Genomic DNA, 21,982 nt, shown 5'->3' on the forward strand with positions numbered 1-21,982 from the left:
AGGTCCCCTGGGGGTTTTGGACCCAACCACCAAAGGGCACCGCCCTACCTTGCACAGTTTATTTTGCAGCACCACTTCTATCCAAAGAAACATAATATATATAATAATAATAAAAATCCTTACAATTACAATAGGGTTCCCAGACCCGCTGGTCCTAGGAACCGCGTTCCCTGGCCCCGCGGGCTTGGCCCCCTAATCGGAACGATTACAATAGGGTTCCTAGCACTGCTGGTCCTAGGAACCGAGTATGTAAGCCTGGCCCCGCGGGCTTGGCCCCCTAATAATAATAATAATAATAAAAATCCTTACGATTACAATAGGGTTCCTAGCACCGCTGGTCCAAGGAGCCGCGTATGCTTACATACGCGGTTCCCTAGCCCCGCGGGCTTGGCCCCCTAAATACAGTACCTGGAGTGTGAATGCAAGGGGATCCCAATACAAGCAGTGATTGGGGATTACAAACTAACCATAATTTATCAAGATGATCTGAACCCCTTCACCTCACTTACCTTAAATCAGGGGTGTCCAATCCTGGTCCTCAAGGGCCCCTATCCAGCATGTTTTAGATGTTTCCCTCTTCCAACACACTTTTTTGGTGTTCATTTTCATATTTTTATTCTGTTGTCATTTTGTGTACTTTTTGTATAAATATTGTTTAGTTTTGTTTTATTTTACTGATTTAGCATATTTTCATTATAAATACCGTATGTGTGGTGAGGGCGTGTGTGTGTGTTCCCGTGAAATGTTTGAGATGCTGATAACCAAACTCCATAGCCATTGTAGCACCAATCAGAAAAACAACAAAACAGCGCAAAACAAAATGTAAAGATCCAAACTACATGAGTGAGTAAGTAAATTAAAGTATTATCTACAATTTCACTGTCTTTATTTAAACATCATTGTTTACCTTTGAACCAAGTGGTCAGAGTTTAGCTTTCTTGCATGGCACCACAGGCAATCTGCAGTTTTCCAGATGGAGTCTTGAACGAGTTCAATACTAACCAAACTCCATAGCCATTGTAGCGCCAATCAGAAAAGTAACAAGTTTTTTGTTTTACATTATTATGTGTATTTTTGTATCTTTTTTAGTGTAGTTTTGTGCATTTCTGTTGTCATTTTGTATAAATTTAAAAAAATAAATACATTTTGTTTTGTGTATTTTGAGTCATTTTAATTGTGTGGAGTTCTCCTATTTTTTATATGTTGGTGTATAATTTAAATTTGTTTTGATTTATCGCCAACCAAACCCCCTGTATTTATGTTGAGGAATTACTGCATTTTTCTGTATTTTATTTGGGGTAGATTAATCTATGAAAATATAGGGCATGATGTGTTACCCACGAATGTGTTTACCTGCCGGATTTCATTTGTACGGATGTCGCTGTTTTGACTGGTGAAGCTGAGCTGGTGAGTTCATGTGCAGATATTAAACCTGTGTTAACTAGCTTAAATTTTCACGCGTGCAGTTTATACAGTCGATATTATGTCCGTGTTCTTAATGTTGTGGGTGTGTTTGTTTTATGTCGTGTCGGTTGGCTGGCTGGCAAACGACACGGTTACTTTGCTAATAATAGCTAGCGTTGCATGGAAATATAATTGTTAAAAGACAGCAATCCAATGTCTGAGCTTGAGTGACACACTTTTCACCAGTTAAGCACACCATTTATGGTGGGAGATAGTGGATTAAAGGTAGTTAGTCCAATAAAACAATATATTAATATTTTTGTTGTCATTTGGTGTGTGTGTGACTCACTACTCTGTGGCTCACACACGCACGCGTTTTAGCCATGCACATAACGTACATCGGTAACTCACATCAGGCCCAATCAGTGAGACTTGAGAGCTTGTTAGTATATCAGTGTGAGCACGGCTGCTCAGACGCCCCTCCTCCCTCTCCGGTCTAAACTATCTTCCTCTCTCTCACTCGTGTGTTTACAGTCCGTGTCTGCTTGGCTGTGTGCTCAGCGATTGGCTCTGGCTGCACACGTGACTCTAGCTTGGGTGAGGAGCTGTGCAGTGAAATAGATAAAGATGGTGCGCTAGCGCCCCCTGGGACATGGACACAAAATGGAAACGTTTGGATCACGATGGTTCAGCAAATGTGATTAAGGACATGAAGGAACTTAAGAAGTATAAGACTGGACATTAACAGCAGGAGTGATGAAGTCGCAAGCTGGGACGGACTGACCGCAATTATTATACTATAAAATAGTATTATGCTGAAATAGTTAAGATACTTGATGAAGCATTAACCATCATACACTTTAATAGTCAAAGTTTGAAGTGTAATTTAGTAAAAATAAAAAAATCTACTTTGCTAGTTAGTGATTGCTATAACTGAAAGCTGGTTGAAAGACTCTGATATTAATGATGTCCAGATTGAAGGATACAACGTGTTTTATGTCATCAGATTATGGAAAAAGGGAGGGGATGTAGCCATCTACAAAGATACTCATTTAAAATGTTAAGTTGTTGAACAAAAAACAACTGCTGTGAAAAACTTGATGGAAATGCGTACTGTAGAAATAACTAATGAAATGGGTAAAAATGTTTTGGTCAGTTGTGTGTATAGAGCACCAGGGTCGTTGAATTAATTACAAAAAATGTTTGACAAAATTAATAACAAATCATTAATTTTGTGTGGTGATTTCAATATAGATCTGGGAAACCCTACCGCATCAAGTGAATTCTAAAATGACATGAAAAGCACAGATCTATACCCTATGATAACTAAACCAACAAGGGTGACTACACATAGTGCAACTATCATTGACAATATATTTACAAATATACATTGTAAATTAATCAGTGGTGTCTTTATGAAAGATTTGAGTGATCATCTCCCTATATTTATAATTTATGAGAAAAAATGTTATATTGTACATGATGAAATTACAACATTTATTAGCGATAAATCTGGCAAGGCTTTAGAGGGCTTCAGAGAAGATTTGAACAGAGCTGGGACACTATCTGAGTATACACAGATAATGTTAATACTGCCTACGAGGCTTTCATGACTTCACTAATTAATCTATATGTTAAAATTGTAAAGTAACCAGAATTAACGCTCATATCAAGAAAAATACTATTAACAATCCATGGATGACAAATGGACTGATAAATGCCTCAAGAAAAAAAAAAGAATTGTATAGACTGTTTCTCAAATCAACAACTGAAGATGCTGAAGTTAGATATAAAAAAATATAAAAACAAATTAGTTGGAATCATAAGATGGCAAAAAGTGATTACTACCCCAAATTGTTAGACAAAAATAAGTTTGTGTTATAAATACAGTCATGCAAAAAGGCAAGGTAAAATCTAAATTTCCAAATTATTTTACAAAAAATAATGTTGATATTCACAATAAAACTGAAATTGTAAATGCATTAAATAATTATTTTGTAAATATTGGTTCTACCTTGTCACAACAAATTCAAGATGGGAACATCAATGAAGGAACAGTACCAGATAATGTAAGCAGTATTTTTCTTGAAAGCGTACAAGCAAATTAAATATTGACAATTGTCCAGAAGTGTGTAAATAACAAAATCAAATGATTATACTCATATGAATATGGCATTGATAAAGCAGATCATGGACTTAATTATTGAGTCTTTTGCATATATCTGTAATTTGACATTTACTTCAGGAATACTTCCAGACCGCATGAAAATAGACAAATAATTCCACTATTTTAAAAAGAAATAAACATGAATTTTCTAATTATAAACTAATATCATTACTTCCACAGTTCTCTAAAATTCTGGAGAAATTATTTGTGATTACCGTAATTTTCGGACTATCACTCACGCTTTGAACCCTGCAGCTTAAACAATGGCACGGCTAAATTGCGGATTTTTCCCGGTTTTATAAGCTTCATGCCGCAAACAAAAATGAGCTCTGTCAAATTAGACCAGGTGTAACAATGAAATTGTGAACATTAAATCATTCTTGCTCGCACTGAATCATTCTGATCACTCATTTTGTCATGATACCAGAAGACCTTCAAAAAGCGTTCGATACACTGGACCACAAAATATTAAATAATAAACCACCGTTATTCCCGGGCTATAAAGCACACTGTTTTACTGGCTGCAAAACAATAATTTAGCAAATTTTTAAGAATAATCCACACGAATGCCGCAGCCTAACATAGGCCGCACCTTATTGGCTGATGAGGGTGTCCTTCAGACTACTCAGCCAATTAGAACGGGCAGGTAGGAGGGCTGCTATACTCAAGTTAGGTTTCACGGAAGTGTCCGTGTTTCAACTGATAAGTTTCCTTTACTACATGAAGTCACCTCCTCACTGCCCCACGTCTACATATCAGTCCATTTAGAGCTTTTTATGGTCACTTTTTACTGGAACCAGACTGATACACCGCATCGTCCACTCTTCTTACCGTGAACTACCGCGGAGCGAGTTGGACTCTGAGTCAGGATAGGAATGCGAACAAATCTAACGTGGTGAGTTGGCAACTTTATGCTGTTTTTCCTTCTGTTACAAACTGGCTGACTTTTACTGTAGACGGAGCGGAGATCAGAAGAGCTGTTCTGATCTCCGCTCCGTCTGTCCGTCCTTCTTGCGGAAACGTCTCCATCAGCCTCAGAGTCCAAAGCACCGATCAATCCTGAACAAACCTAACGCGGTGATTTAACAACTTTATGCTGTTGACCTTTCAATTACAAACTGGCTGACTTTTACTGCATCCACACTGCTGCTACTGTTGCAGTGGGCTCTCTCTCTCTCTGACAACATTTCTTTGCGTCGTTGTTATGATGAGGCAGTGTGCATCATGACAAAATGAGTGATCAGAATGATTATGTGCGAGCAAAAACAATTAAATGTTAACAATTTCATTGTTCCACCTGGTCCAATGGGACGGAGCTCAATTTTGTGGCGACATGAAGCTTGTAAAACTGGGGAAAAACCACAATTTAGCCGCGCCATTGTTTAAGCTGAAGGGTTCACAGCGTGAGAAAAAAGTAGAGGGTTATAGTTTGGAAATTACTGTATATAAATATGTAGTGATGTAACGATTAATCGTAAGGCAGTTAAAAATCGATTCATAGGTATCACGATTGACATCGATACTTTGAAAATTGAATCGCAGTACTTTATATATTTATCCCTTCTCTTGTCCAGCAGTGTACCCGGTGGGCGGAATCTGCTACTACTTTCTTTCTGGCCGCCTTATACTCTTAAACATGTTCATAGATGATTCATTACCCCTTTAGCACTGAAAGAATATCTGTAATATTACGTGAATGTCTGTGAAAGTCAAGTTTTTCTATTAGCTCCGTCTGCTAGCATAGCATCTCTTCTTCACTGCAATAATATCTGCATACCAACAGACCACTGGGTTACCAGCGCCCTCTGCTGGTCCAAACAAATATTTGACGTAAATTAGTGCAATGACGGACTAAAAAAAAAAAAAAAAAAAAAAAAAAAAGACAGTCAAGGCACAAAATACATTTTCAGTTGCACTTTTAAAAAGAAAAAAAAAACTATTATGCAGTTTTGCATTGTTTACTATAGAACCAGAATTTAAATTAATAGGCTTTGTTTTGAATAGTTTATCAAGGGATTCTTTTGACAATGAAAAATAAAAGGAAAATACAGTATTTTCATTTTCATTTTGTAAAATAAATCGTGAGAGAATTGCATTGTGAACACAGTATCGTGAATCGAATCGTATCGGGAGTTGAGTGAAACGTTACATCCCTATAAATATGGTATCAGAGGTGTGGCACACCAGTGGGTACCCAGCTATTTAAAAGACAGAAATCAGTTCATTGAAATTAATATAACAAAGTCCAAAAATCATAATACAGCTTGCCGGGTATCTCAAGGATCAGTCCTAGGACCTATACTCTTTCTTCTTTACGTAAATGATATAGCATCTGTGTCTCAGTGCATACTATTAGCGGATTACACCACCTTATTTTATTCAGGAGAAAATATGAAAGAAGTTCTAAAAATCGTAGAGAATTAATTTCAGAAAATTATGGAGTGGTTTAATGTCAATAGATTGTCCTTAAATATCAGTAAAACTGAATTTACGAGTTTTTGTTGTAAAAAGAAATACATTGAAGGGTCATTATTTATTAATGGATCAGAGATTGAAAGGGCACATGAGATATACCGAAACCCAGGCCTCTACTTTTCTGCACGCGCATCGAGGAGCATAACAAGATTGCACGGCCTTGTTTTCATTCACAGTTCCACATTCACATTGATTGACAGCCTCAAAATCTGGAAGTCAAAGCCTATTGGCTGGGCGCACTTGATGCTATTTTCCATTTGTATAGGGGTCTACAGGACGAAGGAGGGACTTATATACATTAATGCATAAGAATGACCACCAGCAGTAGACCATAGTAAAAAACTAGTAAGGTATTTTTTAACTTTTCAAAAGAATCATACATAAACATAGATTTCTCAGAAACTCCAGATATCAGCTTTAAGTTCCTCGGTATTATGATGGACTAACACTTGACATGGAAATCACATATTGATAATGTCAAAGTAAAGGTATCCCAAAAAATAGCTGTGTTGCATAAAGTCAAAGATTCTCTAAATAAGAGCACATTGTTTCTGTTGTTCCATATCTGACCTATTGTATTGAAGTGTGTGGAAGTGCCTGCAAAACCTACATTGATTCAATTTTCCTTTTACAGAAAAGAGTGATCAGAGTCGTCAGTGGAATTGGATACAGAGACCCCACAAACCCTTTATTTATACAATTAAAAACACTTAAATGTAATGAATTATTAGAATACAACCTTCTAAAAACCATGTATAAAGCTCATCTGGGAAGTTTACCGGACAATTTGCAAAACAGATTTAGCAAGAAAAAAAAGCAGATATGAACTAAAAGGAACTGAGGTTTTTACAAAACCCAGATTTCAATCAGTTGCAAAGGAAAGACGTATTTCAATCAAAGGAGTCAGTCTGTGGAACACTATAAATTGTAAAATTAAAACTCCCAAGTCCATTCATGCATTTAAGAAGAATATATTCAATATTCAGTGTTACAAAAATATGTCACTGCAGAGTAGTAGATCAACTGTCGTTTATGTATGTATTATTGTCAGAGGCGTTGCAACAGGGTAGGCAACACAGCCAATTTCCTAGGGCCCAGAGCTGAAGGTGGTCCCCGACGGATGGCTGACAGTCAATTTCAATGACAAAATAATGTAACTGGTTTGAGACGCTGCAGCGACAGCGTATTGAAAATCCCCCGAACGGGGCCATTTCTGAGTAGTCACTGGCTAGTTGCTAGTAGGGAACCCTGAGAGCCGGCAGATATCAGTGACAACCAGTGCATCAACGTGCAGTTGTTGTTATCAAACACACACAAAAATTAAGCAGACATATTCCACAGGGCTCATGAAAAGAAGAAAAAAACAAGAGGATGAAAAGAAAAAACATGATAATGGTAAGTGAGAATGTGTAAGCTGTGTGTTAATTGTAAAAAACTTTGTCCCAGTTTGTCCCAGGCACTTTGTCCCAAACTCCCAGTCATCCACCCAGCACCAGAAATCTTAATTGCAAATTTGAGTCTGTGTAAAGTGAATTTACCAATTTACTTCTAAACACATTCATATAGTGTCTTTATATGTACTAGTACAGTGCCCGTCGGAAGTATGCATTTATGTGGGAGCATAAGGGGTATATTTGCAGGTGCAAAATGTGGGTGCAATTTCCCTGGTTTAATTCTATGGGATATGAGCATGATATTTGTGTTTGTTGTTGGTTTTTTTTTTTACTCACTTTTATATTTTTTTGTTTGGTGTATTTTTCTGTAATGTATGTTTTTTGTAGTCGTTATGTGTATTTTTGTATCTTTCTGTTGTGTTTTTGTGCATTATTTGTATAATTATTGTTTTTGTTGCCATTGTAGTGATTCTAGAATCATTTTGTGTATTTTTTGTATAAATATTGTTTAGTTTTTGTTTCATTTTACTCATTTAGTATATTTTTATTATAAATACTGTGTGTGTCTACGTCCATCTCCTCCGTGTGTGTCTAGATCCATCTACTCCGTGGACGCGCATCAGCCATATGTGTGTGTCTACATCCGACTCCGTGAACGCGCATTAAATAAATAAATACCTTGTGTGTTCCCGTGAATGTTTGAGACGCTGATAACCAAACTCCATAGACAATGTAGCCAATCAGAAAAGTAACAAAACTGCCCAAAACAAAACGTAAAGCTCCAAACTACATGAGTGAGTAAGTAAATTAAAGTATTATCTACAATTCGGCTGTCTTTTTTTTAAAAACACTCCTGAACTGTGCAGTGAAGATGGTGCGCTAGCGCCCCCTCACACCCTGAGGTCAAAAGTTGAATAGGTTTCATTTCAGGGCCTTACAGAAGTGAAATAAAATTAAAATAAACATTTTGAAATGACCAAATTACTCCAAAATAACAGATACACACACTCGGGGTATTTGGAACCCGTCGACCGAGTTTCAGGTCCAACTCGCACCGCGTCAGGGAGATATTTGCTCCACACACATCCACACAGACGTCCCTTGCTTTTTAGTTAGATATATTAATCATTCAAATTTGACAGTGTGGTTAACAACACACTTCTGTGGTATGACAAACTTAGAGCACATATTTATTCTTACTTTACACCAATTTTAACAGCTTTATGTTAAGCAGTAGTCCAGCTTTGCTTACACCTGAGTCTTGTTGCTAATGGCTGTTTACATACTGTACATTTATAGCCACACAATAAGTTAGTCCTTTGCTGCCAATAATATTTTCTCCCAGTTTGTTGTCAAATGGTAAACCAATACATCCATAAATGTTCTGCTATAGCCTAAATGTAACATTAAATAAAATGTTAACATAAAGCATTAAAGTTGTTACTGCAAATTAATGTTCATTAATTATTGTGTGTTTGTGTAGCATGCACATTTCTTTACTTTACTTTATGCAAGCCAACCAAATACATTGTGCTCTTTTCTTTTTTCTTCCTCAAAGTGCTTTGTTGAAGTTATTTGGACCACCACCACCACAACACCAACATCAGCAGCAGCAGCAACAGCAGACCTCTCTACATGAAAGTAGGAGCTTATTTAGTTTAACCTTTTAAAATAAATTTTAAAGTTTAAAATATATCATGGAAGCTATCTGATTTAATATTGGTCTTAAACAATTGCTTCTCATACTATTTTCTTTCGAGCAATATCAACCTCAGATCATGAGGGGGGTCTTGAAGAAGAAGAGTAGGACATGATGACACCTTCATGCAGCAGCAGCAGCAGCAGCAGCAGCAGCAGCAGCAGCAGCATGGTAGCACAGCATTCCATCACCACCTCCTCACCACCCCCATGACACCACATCACCAGAACAGAAGGCAGTGATGTTGATAGGTTTTCAATGTAGTGAGTCCCGGGACCCACAGGTGGTGATTTGAGTGGGTCTCTGGGAAATTCAATGGGTCCCCAATAAAAAAATTTTTATTTCTTTTTATTTCTTAAATTGTAGTGTCAAACTCTCTTAATAGTGGTATGATTTGGCTATAATTAGCAGATATATTCATGTATGTTCAAAATGTATCTGAAATTAAACAAATACAATTCTAAATCTGAAAAGTTTATTGCACAGTGGCAGGTTATATTGCACTTTTGTAGCAACATAAAAGAGCACAAAATAAATGACTAAAATTCAAATGAAAACAAAATGTCTGTTGAAAAAAATTAAATATCAATAAAAGCGCAGATTTTAACACAAACAAAACATTCTCATCACCATGACAGAGTCAAAAAAGAAATTGTCACCAAAATAAGACCAGAATCTTCTTGTCTGAACATCAACTAAATCAAACGAACTGAGTCAATCACTATGAAACTTTTAGCACAAAAATTTAACTTAACTAACACAAGTGCAAAGTCTGTTGAGAAAAATAAAATGATGCAGATATGTTTGTGGTGTATTATAAGCAGCTCGTTAACTGGCTAGTTGTTGTAGCGGCTAAACTAGCATGTACTCAAGGGGATCATGTCTGCACTGAGTTAATGTGTAAAGGGGTGCACTGATGGCTACGTTTCTTTTGCTAGTTACTGTGATTTTAAACATAAGTTGATGTTTACAATGTATCGTACCTAGCAACATCACTGCTTACTACTAAGAAGTTTGTATCTTTAACTTAGGGCCCTATTTTTGAACTATTTGAATTACTTTATTATTCCCTGAAGGGAAATTACATTACACTGTTATTTTTAGGGACATGCTTCTCACACATATAGGCCCAAATCACACACATGCACAAACAGAACCTGTGGACATGCATTAATGGAGAGAAGTCAGAGTGGGGCTGCTTTTACAATGAAGGGAGCGCAGTGTTGGGGGTTTGGTGCTAAAATCCGTTTTATTTTATTTTTTTACAAATTACTTTATATTTTTTCTCAAATTCCGTGTTTTCTACTTTATTTTTTTAAATTCCGTTTTTTTAAAAAATATTTATCGTTTTTTTAAAGAAAATTTTAGTTTTTAACTCCTGAGAGGAAACACAATAAATACGAAAAAAAATAAAAAAAAATAAACTCATAAACAAAAATGTATGTCAAAAATATAGTAAGATACAATTAAAAGGTAAAGATAAATTGTAGTGACATGGATTATTCTGACTGCTCCTTTTTACTTATTTATATGTCATATAAAGATGTATGAGAACAACATTAATGTCACCCAATTTCCTCTCAGGGATCAATGGTTTTCTGAATCTGATCAGGTTTATTGATTAAGTTTTGATCAACTTAGTTTAAATTAACCTAATTTAAATGATCCTATCGTCTGTAGCTCTGATGAGATGTTAGTGGCCCATGCACATCTGTCTTTGGACTTCTCTGCTAATTTTTGATTAATTTATTGACTTTTTAATTTTAAATGTATTTGTTTAATTTAATTATTTTATTTACGTGTTTTAAATACCACTATTCTGATATTAGCATATTGACACTTGAATTATTGTTGGTGAAGAGACCATTTTTTTTTTCAAACATTTTCAGCAAACATATTCTGCAAGCTCTTCTTTGTTCAATCAGAGTTTGTGTTATAGTCGGGAGCCTTTTTGTTTTTGATGGCTCCATTTAGGAGTTTGCACTGCCGTTTCTGTCATTTGGAGATGGATACGTCTGCTGTGAGGGAGGGTGGGGGGAGGGCGTGTCTCCTAAAACTTTGTGATAATTTTTGGCCAGTCGTTTTGCTTTCATTTGATTATGTGTGTGTGAATGAATGTGTTAAGTTCAATGCCAATAACTAGTTCTCCAAGTCAGAACCTATTGGTGGAATTTGATTCTTGACTTGGAATGTAAAAGGATTAAATGGCCATATTAAACATTCTAAAATATTTCTACATTTGAAACCCCTTAAGAGTGACGTCATTTTTCTCCAGGAGACTAATTTACGGGACAGGGATCATATAGGCTCACGTGTCTAGTCCATGGGTTTCACTCTCCATTCAATTCCAAAACCAGAGGGGTGATGATCCTACTTAATAAGAGGGTTCAGTTCAAATCATCAAAGATAATATCTGACAAACAGAAGACATATTTAATTGTTGCTGGTACCATGTGTAATAAACCTGTGTTATTAGTTCATGTGTATGCTCCCAATTTTGAAAACCCAAGTTTCACCAACACATTGTTGGGTAGCCTCCCCTCTCTGGATTCATAGCCTACCTGAAGATGCAATGCTGCGATACTTAATGGACCTCTACTTGGTTAAGACCAGACACTAGGGATGTAACGATTAATCGTAAGGCAGTTAAAAATCGATTCATAGGTATCACGGTTGATATTGATTTTCTGAAAATTGAATCGCAGTATTTTTTTAACCAGCAGAGGGCGCTATCCACAAGTGTAGGCGGCGGGCGGAGTCTGCTAATACTTTCTTTCTGGCCGCCTTCTACTCTTAAATATGTTAATAAATGATTCATTGCCCCTTCAGCACCGAAAGAATATCTGTAATATTACCTGAATATCTGTAAAAGTCACGTTTTTCTATTAGCTCTGTCTGCTAGCATAGCTTCTCTTCTTCACTGCAAGATATCTGCATGCCAACCGACCACTGTGTTACCAGCGCCCTCTGCTGGTCCAAACAAATATGACGTAAATCAGTGTAATCAGGGTTTTTTTTTTAAAGTCCAATTGTTAAGGCACAAAATACATTTTCAGCTGCACTTTTAAAAGAAAAAGAACTATTATGCAGTTTTGCATTGTTTATTATAGAACCAGAATTTAAATTAATAGGCTTCATTTTCATTTGTATTATTCCTTTATTTATTTCATTCAAGATTTATTTTTAAATTGCATTGTTTTGAATAGTTTATCAAAGAATTCTTTTGACAATGAAAAATAAAAGGAAAATAATAAAGTATTTTCTAGTTTTTTTTCCCAAAAAAAAAATTGTCTACAGTCCCATTTTGTATCGTGAACCCAGTATCGTGAATCGTATCGGGAGTTGAGTGAATCGTTACATCCCTACCAGACACACACCAAAAAGTAAACCAGTTTAAGTTCCTCCGCCAGATCCAGCCCAAAGTTCCCGCAAACACGTTGACAGAGATGTACGCTGCCAGCAATGATTATGACCGGATAACTTGACTAAAGCATGCTGAGCAAACCCACCAAAACCTAAGACTGGGCAAAGAGCTAACGCTAAAGATCTCACAAAAAGAAGAGACCAAGTAAAAAAGTATACATATTACCGTAATCAAACCACAAAGGGCCACCCATTTACTTATGTTAAGATTTTAAACTTGTATCAGGAATTTTTCAAAGCATAGGGGGGTTGCATGGAGCTTTCCAGCCTTACCAGCCTTAGCATGAGAGAACACGGCCCGAATGTGGCCGACCCAAATTAAGCCAAAGTCTTGTTAAGCTTGAACATGTTTCAAACCGACGGTATTCACATCCGTGCGTACGCCAAGTTATAAACATTACATGCAGGTTGAAGCACTGTCTATATTGGACGGTAACTACAATTTCCAAGGGTGGGATGCAGACAGGCAACATCGTGGGGCAGCTAAGTGGTGGCAGGCAGAGACGTGCAGTCAGGGGAGGCAGCAAGAGGTTAAGACTCATCTCAGATTGCGCAATCCCTAACAAAATGGGTTGAGCGTATGCCTTTTGTAGACACTTATTATACATCTTCACTTCCCATAGATTTGGTAATGTATTTCACGTATGTTTATTACATATTTTCTCTTGTTGATTTGGCATAAATGGTCAGCTTTTTCATAGACATCAATGAGCTTTTTGGCCAGGAAGGATCTAATGCAGACTGTCCCTGAGGCGACAAAGTTACTCCAACTGGTGCTCGCTATACCAGCTACAACAGCATCCGTGGAAAGGTCATTCACTGCTTTAAAAAGGCTCAAAACATGCAGTCGGAATCGGACTGACCAAGGCAGACTTTCACCCCTTGCGGTAATCTCTATTGAAACGGAGAGACTTTTAAAACTAAAAGAAGATGAGAGGGACTTTTACTCCAAAGTCACGAATACTTTTGTTCAGACGGATAGGCGAATGGACTTCATTTACAAGTCAAGGTAAAATCTAAGCAAAATTGCTCGTTTCTGCTCTCTAATAGTGTAGTGCTGATTGTGTCTGTGGACTCATTCATATTTGAGGTTAGGGTTTCCGCTTTTAGCAATCTCATCAGTGGAAGTGCCACTGTAGAATTAAATGTGTTGCCAACTTTTGTAACAGTTACACGAGTTGAATCACCTTTGCTGGAGGGGTAAAAAATAAGGTTAATTCTGCAAGCTGTAGTTTGACTAAACTGAGAACATAATTGAGTTTTATCAGTGTTTAAGACACTAAGTCTGAGTAAAGGTAAGACCAAGAATACACCGCAGTTTTATTTTTATTGAGTATGAATTGTGAAATTGCAATGGCAAATTAAGAAAACAATGAGGGCGCAGCACAAATGCGTTCTTTCTCTGAGGCGCTGTGAATATAACATTCTTTCATGGCCAAATATGTCTCTGTGTGTGTTATAATGTTGATATGAGATATAAAACACAACTAGTTGTCAATGTGCAAGCTGCCAATTGAATGGTGAATTTAAGCTACTCTATAAATGGGTTCAAATATTTGTAAATTTGACTCCGAAAAATGCAGTGGCTCACCAGCCATGACCCTCACTGCACGTCACTGGCGGCAGGGGTCCTTGGGTAAAGACAGGCGCATCGGAGCAAATTGCCTGTATTAAATAGACTAGTGCAGTGCCTGTCGGTAGTATGCATTCATGTGGGAGCATAAGTAGAGTTGTCAAATACGGCCAAATGAGAATATGTTATAAGGTTGGATGTACAAAAAAGTGTACATACTATGTACTCTGTAGTGTTTTAAAGGGGTTTATTTGCGGGTGCAAAGTAAAATAGCATGTGCGATTTACCTGGTTTAATTTTATGGGACATGTGCATAATAAATGTGTTTTTGTGTGTTTTTTTTATACTCATTTATATATTTTTTTTGTTTGATGTGTTTTTCTGTAATGCATGTTTTTGGAGTCAGTATGTGTATTTTTGTATCTTTCTGTTGTCTTTTTGTAAATTTTTTGTATAATTATTGTTTTTGTTGCCATTGTAGTGCGATTCTGGAGTCTTTTTGTAGAAATATTTAGTGTATTTTGTGTCATTTTCATGTTTGTTGTTGTTTGGTGTATTTTTCTGTAATGTATGTTTTTTGGAGTAATTTTGTGTGTTTTTGGCACTGTTTTGTATATTTTATGAATTTCTGTTGTCATTTTGTGTACTTTTTGTATAAACTCATTTAGTATATTTTATTATAGTGTGTGTGTGTATTCATCTCCTCCGTGCGTTACGTGCATCAGCCGTGTGTGTGTGTTTACATTGTAGCTGCTAGCATCTTTCTTAGCACATAGAATAATATAAGAAGAAACAAGCGCAACACAAACAATAATTATAGTAGAGCCGTATTGTGGACCCATCCGCTCACAAAAACGTTACATTCCTCTGTCTGAAGAAGCAGAATGTTTGTGATATGATCGGCTAATGACCGTCAGCACAGCCACCGCCCACAGTCATGAGACGAAGGAGGAAGTTAAGTCAGTGACCCGAGATTTAAAGGAAGTTTGGAATCACGGGAATAATATTAAATATTAACTTAAATGACTTTTACAAAAACATTTTTAATATTGACCTTTTTTTTTTTTTTTAAAACACAAACAAACTGCAACACGGTGACGTCATGAACCCGGAACCGGAAGTAGCACGCTCAATACTGCGCTCTTATCGAGGGAGCCATAATCTCAAAATTAACGTTTTAAATGTTTTGCTTCACCAAATTACTCCAAAATAACAGATACACACACTTGGGGGATTTGAAAGCTGTTGACTAAGTTTCAGGTTGAACTCACACCGCGTCAGGGAAATATTTGCTCCACACACACACAGACCTTTCTGTCATTATGGTATAGACTAGTACAGTGCCTGTCGGAAGTATGCATTCATATAGTGGGCGCTTAAGGAGAGTTGTCAATCACAGACATAATAACAACATACTCTGTAGCATTATTAAGGGGTATATTTGCAGGTGCAAAGTAAAATAACGTGTGCAATTTCCCTGGTTTAATTCTATGAGACATGCGCATGATGAATGTGTTGGTTTTTTTACTCATTTTTATATTTTTTTTAATTATTGTTTGTTGTTGCCATTGTAGTGTTATTCTGGAGTCATTTTGTGTATTTTTTTAATGTAGTTTTGTGCATTTCTGTTGTCATTTTAGTGTATTTTTTGTATAAATATTTAGTTTTGTGTATATTGAGTCATTTTCATATTTTTGTTGTTTAGTGTGTGTTTGGGGGGAGAATCCATTCTAAATTCATGCGCACCAGTCCATCCACGTGTACCTGCCTAACTTTCACCAAACTTCTCTATTGTGAGTAGTTAGGTCTAGTGGCAGGTGTGTCGTAAGAGAAGCTGCAGTAATCATCAGGTGACCTTCACTATGTAACATGTAAACACTTAGATCTGACTCAGAGCGTAACACTACAGTCAATACCACCATATGGACGGGTGTCGTGACACAGACTGTAACCGGACTAAATGGTGGTTCGTTATTCACTCAACACTCACATACCTGCACGCATGTCATGTAGACGGTGATCGATAGTGAAGCCCATCTGATCGATGTGTGTGAGAGACTCTACCGGAGACTCTTGGTTCTCACACACGCACCGCGAAAAAATGTGCAGCTTTCAACACAGCAGCCATTGCCGTCAATAACTTCCGGGTGAGCTCTGTCCGGTCTAAATAGCGAAAGGTAAAACTAACGTGTAAATAAACGTTTTGAAACATTATCACCAAATAAGGAACAGTAAAAAGTATGTTTCCTCAAAAGAGAAGTCCACGGGAGCGCACTCCCATGCTACGGACCTGTGTCGTGACACAGACTGTAACCGGACTAAATGGTGGTCCGTTATACAACTTCCGGGTGAGGTCCGTCAGGTCTAAATAGCGCTAGGTCAAACAAACATGAAAATAAACTTTTCGAAATGAACCCTTCAGGGTTCGTTATGCCTGGCTCTGTTTGCAGACCACGCACACTCCAAAGGAGCGCATTGACGTTTACACTCGGTGCATTCACCGTTGCATTACCCGCGGCCAAGTGCATGCACCGTCTCCTCACCTGCAGCGTGGAGCGAGAGAGAGCAAGAGAAGTGCACTCTGTGGGACGTGGCGCTCAGCCGCTCCGTCCAAAATAAGGTTACCCATATGCACTCACACGAATGCAACCAGATTACATTTTCACTCGCATACACTGAAAAAATAGTCACATATGCGACCAATTTGGTAGCAGTCTCGAGCCCTGTGTAGTGTTATAAAGGGGTATATTTGCGGGTGCAAAGTAAAATAGCGTGTGCGATTTCCCTGGTGTAATTCTATGTGACATGAAAATGATGAATTGATGAATAAAGTTTGCACCAATGTTCGGTGGACTTAGGCAAATGGGTAATAAATGTCATTCCCCATCCTCTGACCCTCCTTCAGCAAGGAAAAACTCGAAAAACCAGCGGGATAATTAATTACACACAAACATGTCATGTGCATCCATGTCATGTTTCGCTGTTCGCTTTGGGCGCAGCCGCTGCCATTGCCCGCCAATAACTTCTGGGAACTATTTGAGTGTATTTCAAACTTCCGTTGTCGCAACGGCTCTGTGTGAGTGTGGCATGTACATCCAAGGTGCGCATTAGGTTATAAACATGTGGTGAAAATATCAGCGTTTATAATGCTGTGTTCACGGATAAATGTGCATGTTTACACTAACTTTGTGGGCATGTGTTCACAGTACGCCCCTCCCCAAAATAAAGTTAAAAGTTTCCGCTTGATCTGACACCGCGTCAGGGAGCTATACGCTACACACACACATGCACGCACACAGACAGACATTCCTTGACTTATAAATGGATTTCTCACATTATTGTGGGCAACCACTGCGTGGCAGTAATGCACCAACAAGTGATTGCAAACTCGAGGAAGTGGAATTTCCCTTTGGCGGACAAACCAACAACCATTATTAAACCTGCACCTGATTCAATGGCGAACAGATTTAGACATTACCAAAGCTGTGTGCAAACTCTTCTACGAACAAATGGTGTAACACAACGAACATTACAGCTCATCTTGTCCGTAATGATCCGGACATAAAGCTAGAACAAGCAAGACACCCGGCAGCAGATCAACAGACCCTGGATGGGATGTTGAATAAACTTATCGAGGTAATGAAGCCAGTCAAGGGGCTACGTACATTTTTTCAGATGAGACGGATCCAACCCACATGCACGTCAAAAGATTGACCATCAGCATTTCTAATATTTACCAGTTTTAGATCGGACAAAATATGTTACATTTTACATGTGCCATCCACTTCTTTACCTGCGAGCGTCGTGGGAACAGCGTCACGGGCTGTGTAACATTGATAATTATGAAGATGATGATGACTGATGTGCGTTGATCATTTCTGAATGTAGAAATGTAAGAAATTAATAAAATCAGGCTTTCCACACAAACAATCTGTCGTTCGTATGAGGGGGGAAAAGAGAGATATGTTTAACTGTGGCTCAGGTAGAAAAATTAGGCCGATCCTCACACTGCAATAATTGTGACTTCTCTTTTGGAGCAGCCTAACTACCTACTTTTTGCCGTTCCCACATAGGTTTTCATCTTTGTGCACAAATGTGAGTGAAATAAAGCCGTGTCACGTAAAGCAACAACTCTTCAGTGTAAGTAATATGGATAAAACAATGCAATGGGAGCATCTACAGAAAGTTTCATCACGACAATAATGTAATTGATCCGTTGAAAAATATCGGCCGATCTGACATAGCCGATCAGATTGGTGTTAAGCCTAGTGATAAGCCTGGTAGGCTTCTTGCTCACCAGCTAAAATGTCAAGCAGCATCTAGACTGACAAACAGTCAAATTGGTTTCTGACGGGTAGCTAATGATGTTTTTAAAAATCATTACTCATCTTTACACAAGTCTGACTCCACAACTGGTCTCTTGGAATTTAACCTTTTCTTAAAGATCTTGCCACACCTACTGTTGATCCTGTAATGGCTAAACAATTGGATGCACTCCTTCAATTAGAAACTAGTACAGTGCCCGTTGGAAGTATGTATTCATATAGTGGGGGCTTAAGTAGAGTTGTGCTAATAAATAAATTAATAAAGTGCTATATTTGTGGGTGTAAAGTAAAATAGTGTGTGTGATTTCCCTTGTTTAATTCTATGGGACATGCGTATGATAAACGTGTTTGTTTTTGGTACTCATTTTTATATTTTTTGCGTTTGGTGTATTTTTCTGTAATGTATGTTTTTTGGAGTCATGTGTATTTTTGTATCTTTCTGCTGTGTTTTTGTGCATTTTTTGTATAATTATTGTTTTTTGTTGCCATTGTAGTGTGATTCTGAAGTCAGTGTGTGTATTTTTGTATCTTTTTTAGTGTAGTTATGTGCATTTCTGTTGTCATTTTGTGTATTTTTTGTATAAATATTTAGTTTTATGTATTTTGAGTCATTTTCATATTTTTGTTGTTTGGTATATTCTGTTGCGTATGTTTTTTGGAGTCGTTTTGTGTGTTGCTGTGGTCGTTTTGTGTACTTTTTGTATAATTATTGTTTAGTTTTCTGTTTTATTTTACTCTTTTAGTATTTTTTTTATATAAATACTGTCTGTGTGTGTGTGTGTGTGTGTGTGTGTGTGTGTGTGTGTGTGTGTGTGTACCTCCATCTTCTCTGTGGGTTATCTCACACACGCGCATGCACATAATCTGTCACAAATCGTTGAGAGATAAAAAAAAATCACGAAAAAGAAAAGTTTTGCAACACCAAAGTCGCAACTCTCTCTTTATACTCAATAATCCTGTTAATAAAAAATATCTTCAGTCAGGCCAACTTTTGTCAAAGCTTTCATAGTTCTCTTTCATAATATTTCATGAAATGTCTCAATCTATTTTCTACTTGTTCTTATTCTACATTACCTGTTTTTATTATTTGTTAAATATTTTCTACTTGGTGTAGTTCTACCTCACCTTTGTTCATTTCAATAAATGTTTCTTTTTTAATTTGTTATCTTCTTTGTGTAATTTTTATGATGTAAATTGAGGGAGCAAAAGTAGTATCGGCTCCAAATATCGGCTCATGAAAATCAGCAGTACTTTTATCGTTTAAGGCTGATAGGAAAAAAAAAAAAAACGGTATGGGCCCTAAAAAACCCTTATCGGTCAATCCCTAGAATGTTACATTCTAACATCGCATCAGAGCTACAGATGATAGGATCATTTAAATTAGGTTAATTTAAATTAAGTTGAATAAAACTTGCTCAGATTGAGTAAACCATTGATTCCTGAGAGGCAATTGGGTGACATTAATGGAGTTATCATACATCTTTATATGACATAAATAATTAAAAAGGAGAAGTCAGAATAATTCACATCACTACAACTTACTGTATATCTACCTTTTAATTGTATATTACTTTTTGACATACATTTGTTTAATTATAGAGTTATAGAGTTTTTTTTATTTATTAGTATTGATTTTGTTTCCTCACAGGAGTTAAATACTAATATTTTCTTTAAAAATTAAAAATATTTCTAAAAACACAAAATTTAAAAAATTAAAGTGGAAAAAAACGGAATTTGTGAAAAGATTATACGGAATTTGGAAAAAAACTAAAACAGATTTTATAGGGCCCTAGAATACCATGGTAAACTGTTGATTAAAATGTTATATTGTTATATTGCCTAATAAACAAAGTGATAGAAAAAAGAAAAAAAAAATGGGAGACCTCTAGAACATGGCTGAAAGCACTTCATAATAAATCAGATAATTTTCTTTGGTCTTGCCAGGTAGGCCAAACTAAGGATAACAATAACGTATCACTTATTTACCAGTGGCAAGAAATGATGTCGAACCCTGTGTTTGTGTAACCATTCATGCGACACACAACGTATTACCACCATTATTTTTTTTGTTAGAACAATATTTTAATCTGAATTAAATTAATATTAAATTATAATCCTTTTCAGGCAGGATATTTCATTGAGTATTATATTACAATTCTTCTTTTAATTGAATGTTAGTGCAGAAGAAACAACAAAAAATACTGATCCACCAAGGTCTCATGCAGTCTGTATACTCTTTAGGTAAAATCTGCTTAGATTCAGCTCTAAGACAGATCAGACCATCCCAACAAAATACCAGAACAAAACAGACAAATTTGACGACTATCACTTGATTGGTATAGCTTGATAGTTTCTGCATGGTCCAAGAACAGTTCATAATGACTGTTGAAAAAACAAGAGAGTTCAGTCTTTCATTTCTTTGTTTTCAACAGTCCAGCAGCTAAGAACAGCAGTTTCCTGATCACAAGACAACAACTACATTTTATCACACATTTTCTATCAGGAGGGTTACCGAATCATTTCAGTCATACTCTTGTATAATTTTGTTTTTAACTACTCAATAATTACCATGTGATCCCATCATCACGACACATAGCTTCAAAACACTAAAAAACTACTTTTTTTTTAATGTGTGAATGATTAATAATAACATAAGCTACACACAAATACGTTGTTAAATACATATGATGAAATTAAGCTAACATACTTGTTTCATACTAATAATAATAACTCATGGTGAAGTAAGTGAATTAATGTGCAAGTAATGAAGAATGTCACAAGCACGCCCAGACACACACAGCTTAGTGTTGTGGAGTCATGCGCTGGGTCAGATGCTCTAGTCTGCCTTAGGTGCTGATTTTTTAATCCAACCTTGCAAAGATGTTTCCTTCTCCGCCAATATTGGACAAAACCACTAACCGTCACACATTACAAAGCACAAGTTAAAGTTAGAGATGTGACCTAGAAACCAAAATACAAGAATTGAATGTTGGCCCAAATAAACTTGATAGCATAAAAAAACCCACAAAAAAAACGCTTAGAACTTCGAGACGTTTTTCGAGGTACAGTAGTCCCTCGTTTATCACGGGGGTTACGTTCTAAAAATAACCTGCAACAGGCAAAATCCGCAAAGTAGTCAGCATTATTTTTTAATATTATTATACATGTTTTAAGGCTGTAAAACCCCTCACCACACACTTTTCTCAGACAGGAATTAACATTTCTCTCTTGTTTAAACACTCTCAAAGTTCAAAGCTTCGTAGATTTTAAAACATAAACATGTTTTCAAACATACAGCACTTCAGAGTCACACTGCTAGCAATCGGACATTTATGCCTAATGCATTCAGAGTCTTTGTTGACGATGACGTCAGGACGTCTGTTCACTCATTCAACCATGGAGTAGAAGCTGTGTGTGACCACCTGGAGCTGTATGACAAGGCCTTTATAACCGGGACTGGACGAGGAAAGATTTGGTGTGGAGGAGAATCAGCAAAGAGGTGGTAGTAGCAAATAAAAGTTC

At 36.9% G+C, this 21,982-nt stretch overlaps 1 protein-coding gene across 1 annotated transcript in view; it reads right to left on the bottom strand.

The window, feature by feature from the left end:
- LOC114466766 (guanine nucleotide-binding protein G(s) subunit alpha) overlaps positions 1 to 21,982 on the bottom strand; it is a 90,676-nt gene that overhangs the window by 53,238 nt on the left and 15,456 nt on the right. The window lies entirely within an intron of this gene.

This window comes from Gouania willdenowi, chromosome 7 (assembly GCF_900634775.1).
Source record: "Gouania willdenowi chromosome 7, fGouWil2.1, whole genome shotgun sequence".
NCBI classification, from domain to species: Eukaryota; Metazoa; Chordata; class Actinopteri; order Blenniiformes; family Gobiesocidae; genus Gouania; species Gouania willdenowi.